Source organism: Propithecus coquereli, unplaced genomic scaffold (assembly GCF_000956105.1).
Source record: "Propithecus coquereli isolate 6110/MARCELLA unplaced genomic scaffold, Pcoq_1.0 Scaffold955, whole genome shotgun sequence".
Taxonomy (NCBI): Eukaryota; Metazoa; Chordata; class Mammalia; order Primates; family Indriidae; genus Propithecus; species Propithecus coquereli.
This window is the reverse complement of record NW_012155896.1, coordinates 196,239-206,057: the sequence shown is the minus strand read 5'-3', so window position 1 is coordinate 206,057 and position 9,819 is coordinate 196,239. Positions and strand designations below refer to the sequence as shown.

Genomic DNA, 9,819 nt, shown 5'->3' with positions numbered 1-9,819 from the left:
ATGTGTTTGTATGACACCGACGACATGCCCTGCTCAGTGCCAGGCATGGTCCTCCTTTCTATAGTTGTACCAGGAAAGTGCTGTTATTTTCCAGTCTTACAGAGAGGATTGAGGCCCCAGAGTGGAATGACCCTCCCAAGGTTGTGCAGTCAGCAAGGGGTGGAGCTAGAGCTTGGTGGGGTCTTCCTGGCCAGCTTGACCTCAGTCCCCCTCCCACGCTCCCATGCTTCCCTCTCCACTACAACCCAGCCCCATCCCTTGATGGGATCCAGAGGCCAGGGCTGGCTGAGGAGTGAGGAGCCCGAGGGGTCCTGAGGACGTGGCTTGTGGCTCCTTCCCTAGGGCCTCCGTCTCCCCTGGGTGGTGCCTCCTTGCAGGACAGTGGGGTCTGCGGAATGGACCTGTCATGTGTTGGCTGCTCCTGGCTTTGTTTCCCCAGCACAGTTTCCTTGTCCCTCCGTCCCATGACTGGGAGGCAGATGTGTTAAAACCCTAGCAAGGGCGATTTCTGGTTTCAGTTCTGATATATAAAGAGCTTGGAAGTTGTCATTCTCATCCTCACGGCAAGAAAAAAGTCAAACAAACTGAAAGTCAACAACTTTCCTTATTTTCATCAGAGAATTAAGGTCACAGGGCAAACCACCACTGTGAAATCTGGGGCGATGGGTGAAGACAGAGAATCACAGCCAAGACCAGCCTACCTGAAGCAGACCCACTGGAGCTGGTAACCGTCGAGAACACTTAAATGGTAGGTTTGATGAACTTCTGGAAGCTAAATGTGGACTTGCTTAAAAATTAAAAACTTCTAGGGGCCCAATCGTAGGCACCCCCCTCAATACTTAAATAGGTTTTACCTCCAGAAACCTCACCAGGGTTACATGAGGAAGATCAGAGAAAAAGCCCTTTGTTTCAGGCAGAAAGAAGGGAAAAAATAACCATTTTGAAACATCCCCATTATAATAAAAGTCTACCTACTCCAGGGAAACTATTTTACCTGAGCATTATCTGACCTGAGGGAAGGGCATTAGACAACTCCAGCCCTCTATCCTTCCTGTCTGTCTCACTTAAGGGCAGGAGAAAAGGGGGCTAAGGAATGCTCCTGAAGGTTACAGCCCAGGGACTCAGGCCAACTGAAAAACTAAGATTAAATGATAAGAGTGTAGAATGCCTCCCCTTCCCAACATCTGATTATCACCACCACAACAGATCTTCAGTACAATAACAGTGGATTACAACTGAAAGAGCTGCAAGACACAGACTTTTTAAGTAGGAATTCATAGGGAAACCCAAAGACAACCATGGGGAGGGGGGGAATAAAACAAGGAAATTAGAGGAAATCAAAGCTTCTGGCACCTATAGCTATAGCAAACCTTCTAGCAAGAATAACGTAACATCTCACTCTAAAAGCCTAATTACTTTGGTTCATATAACCCAATATATCATGCCTTGCTTTCAACAAAAAATTAAAAGGCATGCTAAAAGTCAAGAAACCACACAGTCTGAAGAGACAAAGTAAGCATAAGGACCAGACTCAGATATCACAAAGATTTTGGAATTAATCAGACAGGGGATTTAAAATTATAATTACTAATATTTTAAGGGCTCTAGTGGGAAAAGTAGATTACATGCAGAACACACGGGTAATGTAAGCAGAGAGATGGAATTTCTAAGAAAAATCAAAAGGAAATGTGAGAAATCAAAAGCAAAAGAAATGAAGAATTTCTTCGATGGGTTTGATGGGCCAAAGAAAGAATCAGTAAGCATGAAGATATGCCAATAGAAACTTCCCAAACTGAAATGCAAAGAGAAAAAACAGAATGGGGGTAGGGAGAGGTGGGGAATAGAATATCCAGGAACTGTGGGACAGTTACTAAAGGTGTAACATGTGCCTAGTGGGAATACCAGAAGAAGAATAAAGGGAGGAACAAGCAGAAGAAATATCTGAAGTAACAGTGGTTGAGAATTTTCCAAAATTAATGATAGAGATCAAACCACAGTTCTTGGAAACTCAAAGAACATCAAGCAGGATAAATACCATAAAATTCACACCTAAGCAGTTTGTGTTCAAACTGCAGAAAACCAAAGACAAAGCAAAAATCTTGAAAGAAATCAGAGGAAAAACATACCTTACCCACAGAGGAACAGGATAAGAATTACATAAGACTTCTCATCAGAAACCATGCGAGCCAGAAGGGGATGGAGTAAAATTTTTAAAGCATTGAAAGAAAAAAAACCCCCATCAACCTAGAATCCTGTATCCAGTGAAATTATCCTTTAAAAGTGAAAGAGAAATAAAGACTTTCTCAGACAAACAAAAAATAAGGGTACTTATCGCCAGTAGGTCTACCTTCCAAGAAATGTTAAAAGAATTTCTTCAGAGAGAAGGAAAATTATATAGGTCAGAAACTTGGTACTACATAAAGAAAGGAAGACTATCAGAGAAGGAATAATAAAGATAAAATAAAAATTTTATATTTTCTTATTCTTAATTGATTTAATAGATAACTTAATAATAGCAAAAGTAATAATAGCAAAAATGTATTGGGTGATTGCAGTGTATGCAGAAGTGAAATGAATACTAGCAATGTTACAAGGGATGGAAGGGGGGCATCGGGAATACTCTGCTATAAGGTACCATGAAGTGATATAGTGTTATTGAAAGTGAACGTAGATTAGTTGCAAGTGTATATGGTGAACTCTAGGACAACTGAAAAAATTTAAAAAGAAGGATGATTGATATACTAAGAGAGGGGGAAAATGGAATCATGTTAAAACCTGAGAAGGCAGAAAAGGGGAAGATTAAATAAAGAAAGAAGTATAATAAATTGAAAACAGTTACATGGTAGATATTAATCCAACTGTATCAATAATCACCTTAAATAAAAATGGTGTAAATACAGCAATTAAAAAACAGACTGTCAGAGGGATTATTTTTTAAAAAAAGAACTATGTAGTCTACAAGAAGCCCACTCTTTAAATATAAAGGCACAGATAGATTAAAAGGGACAAAGTCTAACCTTCATTCATGATGATAAAAAGATTTTAATAAAATAGGAATAGAGGAGAATTTCCTCAACTTGATAAATAATATCTACAAAACCTACAGCCAACCTCATACTTAATAGTGAGAAACTAGATACTTTCCTGTTAACATCAAAAACTAGGTAGGGATGTCCCCTCTCACCATTCCAATCCAACATAGTACTGGAAATCCTAGCTAATGCAATAAGACAAGAAAAGGAAATAAAAGGAATATAGATTGGGAAGGAAGAAATACAACTACTTTTATTCACAGATAACATGATTAAGAAGAAAATGCCAAAGAACTTTAAAAAAAAAACTACTGGAAAAACAAAAAAAACTACTGGAACTAGTGATTACAGCAACGCTGCCGGGTACAATGAGCTAAAGAAACGGTGAGCGCAGGCGCCGAAACGCTCAAAGGGACACGCAGCCCACCCCCCCCTCCGCCCCCCCTCGCCGGAAGTGTGTGCCCGGAAGTCTGCGCCCAGACTTTGCAGCCCCTGGTGCCAGGTCCTGGAGCTGGGTGAGGGTCAACCGCCTTCGTCAACCGTGCGCGGGCCCCGCGGGGGCGCTAGGCTGCGGAGCGGCGGCAGAAGCAGCGGCGGCGGAGGCACACGGCCATGGCGTCCATCTTGCTGCGGCGCTGTCCCGCCCTGAGGGGTGGTCTGGGGGATCGCGCTGGTCTCCATTGTACCGACATCGTGCGGCTGCTGAGCCGCGTGCACGGTCCATTTGGCCGCAGCGCTCCCGTCCACCCTGTGTGCCTTTCCTTCCGAGGCCGTCGCCTCAGCGGTTGGCCTCCGAGGCCCGAGCGTTGGCGCGCGGTGGCCGCAGCGCCATGTTTGGTCGTCGCGGGACCTCGCGGCCTTCCTGCGTGCTGCCGGCACGCCTCGCCTCCTCTTGGCGATGACTCCGTGCCGAAGCCCCCCACGTCCCCCAAGGACAGGAACAAGAAGCTGGAGGAGGGTGGGCCCGTGTACAGCGCCCCCCCGCGGCGGCGCCGGTGAGGTCGGCCGGGCAGCAGGTCCTGGACGGGCTGAAGCACTATTACCACGGCTTCCGCCTGCTCCGGACAGACGCCAAGATCGCCGCGCGCACGCTCTGGAGGATTCTCAGAGGCCACGCCCTGACCCGCCGGGAGCACAGGCAGTTTGTCCGGGTCTGCGCTGACCTCTTCCGCCTGGTGCCCCTCCTCGTCTTCGTGGTGGTGCCATTCATGGAGTTCCTGTTGCCCATCGCAGGGAAGCTCTTTCCCAACATGCTGCCATCCACGTTTGAGAGCCAGTCTACCAGGGAGGAGAGGCTGAAGAAGCAGCTGCGGGGGAAGCTGGAGATGGCCAGGTTTCTGCAGGACACCGTCGAGGAGATGGCCTTGAAGAACAAGGCAGCCAAGGGGAGTGCCACCAAAGATTTCTCTGCGTTTTTCCAGAAGATCCGAGAGACAGTAGAAAGACCCAGCAATGAGGAAATCATGCGTTTTTCCAAATTATTCGAGGATGAGCTGACCCTGGGTAACCTAACACGGCAGCAGCTGGTGGCACTGTGTGAGCTTTTGGATCTCCAAGCCATCGGTACGGACAACTTCCTGCGCTTCCAGCTCACCATGAGGCTGAGTCCATAAAGGCTGATGACAAACTGATTGCTGAGGAAGGAGTGGACAGCCTGAGCATCAGGGAGTTGCAGTCTGCGTGTGGGGCTCGAGGCATGCGGGCCCTTGGGGTCACAGAAGACCGTCTGAGGGCCCAGCTGAAGCAGTGGCTGGACCTGCACCTGTATCAGGAGATCCCCACATCACTGCTTTTATTGTCCCGAGCCATGTACCTCCCAGACACCCTCTCCCCCGCTGACCGGCTCAAATCCACCTTGAAGACCCTTCCAGAGATCGTGGTCAAGGGAGCCCAGGTGAAAGTGTCCAAGATTGAGGGTGAGCAGGTGGACAGCAAGGTTAAGTTGGAGGCCACACTGCAGGAGGAGGCAGCCGTCCAGCAGGAGCACCAGGAGAAGAAGCTGCGGAAGCTCTCTCAAGCAGCAAAGGAAATGGCAGAAGCCACCCCTGGGAGGCCAGTGGCTGATCAGCAGCCACACGTGCCTGATGTGATCCTGCCATCAGAAGCCCTGAAAGACACTGCCCCTGTGCTGGAGGTCTCGAAGGAAGAGGAAATAACTACGGAAGATATTGACATACTCAGTGATGCCTGTTCTAAGCTGAAGGAGCAAAAGAAGTCCCTAACCAAGGAGCAGGAGGACCTGGAGCTACTGAAGGAAGAGGTCCAGGACTACAGTGAGGACTTGCAAGAGATAAAGAAGGAACTTTCAAAGACTGGCAAAGAAAAATATGTGGAAAAATCTAAAGCCAGCAAAAGACTGACAAAAAGAGTGCAACAGATGATTCCGCGGATAGACACCTTGATCTCGCAGCTGGAGAAGGATCAGAAGGCTGGCAAATTGGGCCCGGCAGAGGGCTCACCTGCTGAGGAGAAATTCGTGAGTATCACTGAGCTCATGAGTGCCATGAAGCAAATCAAACACATCCCAGAAAACAAGCTGATCAGCTTGGCCACAACACTGGATAAAAATAAGGATGGCAAGATCAATATCAACAACCTTATGAAGATGACTGAGCTGGTGGACAAAGAAGACGTTCACATCTCTACCAGTCAGGTGGCTGAGATTGTGGCAGTGCTGGAGAAGGAGGAGAAGGTGGAAGAGAAGGAGGCTGCAGAAGTGAAGAATTAAGCCTGGCCCTGGCTCTCAGGCATTTTGGTGGCCCTGCCTCCATCCTGTGTGGTAATGACCATGATAGTGATTGCTTCGAGGTGATTCTTAGTGGCAAATCTAATATTTTGTCTGGAATAAATCAGAAACTTCCATTAAAAAAAGAAAAAAAAATGAAATGGAGAGATATTCCATGTTCATGGATAGGAAAATTCAATATTGTCACGATAACAATTCTTCCCAACTTGTTCTATAGATTCAGTGCAACCCCAATTATTAATAAAATTTCAGTGAATTATTTTGTGGATATTGACAGAGTAGCCAGCATAATTACTGAAAAAGAACAAAGTCGGAGAACTGACACTACTCGACTTCAAAACTTACTCTAAAGCTATGGTAATCAGAGGGTGTGGTATAGATGAAAAAATAGACAAATGGATCAATGAAACAGAACAGAGGGCCCAGAAATAGGGGCCCTATTCACGAATATAGTCAACTGATCTTTGACGAAGGAGCAAAGGCAATGCAATGGAGAAAAAAAAGATAGTCTTTTTCAACAAATGGTGCTGGAACAACTGGACATTCCATATGCAAAAAATGAATCTGGACACAGAACTTTACATCTTTCATGAAAATTAACTCAAAATAGATCATAGACCTAAACATAAAACGATAAAATTCCCAGAAGATAACTTAGGAGAAAATCTATATCACTTTGGCTTGGTAATGAGTTTTTGGATACATTTTTTTTTTTATTTCAGGGTATTATGAGGGTACAAACGTTATAATTACACTTTATGTCCATGAAAGAAAAAATGTAAACTATGGACTTTAGTTAATAATAATGTGTCAATATTGGTTCATCGATTGCAGCAAATGTACCACACTGATGCAAGATGTTAATATAGGGGAAACAGGGGGGTGGAGTTATGTTGGAACTCTCTGTATTCTCAGCTTAATTTTTCTCTAAATCAAACTGTTCTTAAAGAATAAAGTCTATTAGTTTAAAAAAACAAAAAACAGCAAGGCGGCTCTTCAGAGCTCCATGACCTTACACAATGACCACAGGCTGTACTCGGCATCTGGGCAACATCTGGGGATGGTCTTTTCGTGTCTGTTTCCCCAGAGATCAAGTCATTGTTTAGGGAACAGGGCCTCTGGAGCCTGACGGACATGTGATACAATCCTGACTCCGTCACTCACCTGCTGTGTGACATTGGGTCAGTCACTTGACTTCTCTGAGCCTCAGGTCCTTCATCTATAGAGACAATAATAGTAACTGCCTTATGAATAGGGTGTTAGAAGGATAATTCTTATTTGAAAACATTCCATGGAAAGTGCCTCAAAATACTTCCTGGCTAGTGGGTAAGGACACAGTAAACACAATAAACATTCCCTGCTCATGTTAGTAAGAATAATGAACACAGTACTGAGCCCTTGCTCTACAGCACCCCCTGCTGGTTAGTGGAGACTAACCGCTACTGGTGTAGTGAAGCTCAAACACTAGTTTCCCTCCAGGACTCAGTTTAAGAGACTCTTAAACTTACCAATCTACCAACTTCGAGGGGCAGAGGCCACCAACTCCCTGCACATGGAGTGCAGTGTGAAGCAGGCTTAGCTGAGGGGTGAGGCTGGGAAGGGACTCTGAGATGGGGCATTTGAGATAGGCCCCCAAAGATGGGGTCCAGCTGAGAACGTGGCCTGAGCAAGGTTTGGAGGGTGGCTAAAGCATGGTTCGTTCCAGGACTGGTGAGCAGTCTCCTGCACATTATTGAGCCCAGAGAGAATCAAGGCTGGAAAGGGGAAGGTGCAGAGGTCACTTGGCCCAATCATCTCACTTTAGAGATGAGGAACTGGGGCCCAGAGAGAAAGGAAGAGACCTCCCAATTGTCACACTGCTAGATTCGTTTTCATCTTGGGACCTAATAAACTTGGAGAATAAGAATTTCGATAGAGGAGAAGGGTAGTTTAATGATGGTGGTAATGATAGCTGATATTTGCAAACTGATTAATATGTGCTAAGCACTATTTCTAGGGGCTTTACAAGGGTTATTTTATCCACAAAATAACCCTGAGGTAGGTACTATTATTTCCATTTTATAGCTGAGGAAACTGAGGCACAAAGAGATTAAAGTAATGACTCTCCATTGCTTTTAGGATTTTACCAAACACTGCTCACTGCCTCTTCCACATTGCCCCTGCGTTTCTCCCCTGCTGGCAGAGTAGCAATGCTGTTCCCTTATCCCCCTTATCCCACAACTGGAGTTTTAGGAGGGGCCAGTGTCAGGGGAAACACTTCACTGGTTTCAGCCAATCATGAAAGTCTACTCCTCTTGCTAGAAATTGGTTCAGGTACAGGTATGTGATGCCTCCCGGCCTATTAGAAATGGATGGAAGCTGGGAGAATTTTGAAAACAGTTTTGTCCTTTTTTTCTTTTTTTTTTAAGAGATGGGGTCTTGCTATGTTGCCCAGGCTGGAATGCAGTGGCTGTTCACAGGCATGATCTCACTACTGATCAGCACAGAAGTTTTGATCTGCTCCATTTCTGACCTGGGCTGGTTCACCTCTTAGGCAATCTGGTGGGTGCCTGCTCCTGAGAGGTCACCATATTGATGCCAAACTTAGTTCGGACACCTGATCAGCAGAGTGCTCTGCATCCCAGAACTCCTGGACTCAAGCAGTCCTCCCCCGCTCAGCCGCCCAAGTAGCCGGGACTACAGGTGCATGCTATCACGCCTAGATGGAAACAGTTTTTTGATTGTAGAAGAGGGAGAGAGAGAGAGGAAAGGAGAGACCAAAGGAACAGGCTACAGCCCCTCCTCTACCTCTAGACATTGTGGTGTCTGCATGTGATGTCAGAACTATGGCAGCCACCTTAGTTTCGGGGGGGACAAGTTTGAGGACAGTCTGACACTCTGAAGATGGCAGAGCAGAGGCAGGAATTAACTGGGTCCTTGAAGATGTGGTTGAGCTGCTGAATGAACCAATCCCGGATGCCCCTCCTCTCACTAACATGTGAGCTCTTGCATCGCTTATTTGTTAAGCCAGTTATACCAGAGTTTTCTGTTCTTTGCAGCTGAAAGCATTCTTGCTGGTATGAAGATGACCCCCAAATCTCTCCACATGTCATTCAAGCCTAGGACTCCACAGCCCTGTTTCTTGTCAACATCTGCTGTAGCCGGAGTCAAGGATTTGCTGTCCCCAGGAAGGGCCATGTTCTCTGGGGCCTCCGGGCGTTTGCATTTGCTCTTTCCTCTGAAGTGTCCTCCCATGCGTCTGTTTTACACACCTCCCCCTCCTCTTTCCTGAGCTGGATGTTCTATCACTTCCTCTGCAGAGTCTGAGGGGCTCCCTGACTCAGGGATCCCACAGCACCTGCCTGTGTGGCCACCATCACCCTTGTCACCCAAGGTTGTCACTTATCGGTTTATGTGTCTGCTTTATTTCCCAGACTGAGACCTCTGGACTGAGGGCAAGACCTGGTCACATTCGTTTCTGTGCCCTTGCCACTCCGTGCAGGGCTCAGCCCAGAGCTGCACCCTCTAAGTGGCTATGGAATGCATAAGGGCGTGGGCGTCATCTGAGTCTGCTGGGGCTCCCAAGGGGCACTGGAGAGGCAGTGTCCAGGACAACAGCATTAATAATTGCAATCGGTAATGAGACACTTACTACGGGCCAGGCTCTTCCCACGCGCCGTCTCATATGCTTTATGGCGTGACCGTTACCCTCACTTTATAGATGAGGAAACCGAGGTGCAGAGGCACGAAGCCACTGCCCAGAGCTGGGATTTGAAGGGAGGTCTGGTGGTCTAAGTGAAGGGAAAAATATACTGAATCGTGTGTGCAATTGTAATACGACGGCAGGGATATTTGCAATTTACTTTGCCAATTTCCTCAGTATTTCTAATTTTGTTTCAGAAGCATGATAGGGAAAAATAAAAAATATACAGCCAAAGGTTTAGAGAATTAATGTTGGGCTGGGCCATGTGCTCTGACCTCACTTTCTTAGAGGATGCCGTAGCAGAGCAGGGGCCCACATGATTCTGTATTCCCACGATGCAACCCGAACAGGACACCAAC

At 46.4% G+C, this 9,819-nt stretch overlaps 1 pseudogene; it reads left to right on the top strand.

The window, feature by feature from the left end:
• Nucleotides 1-3,644: 3,644 nt before the first annotated feature.
• LOC105827045 lies at nucleotides 3,645-5,760 on the top strand (annotated as a pseudogene).
• Nucleotides 5,761-9,819: the final 4,059 nt, after the last annotated feature.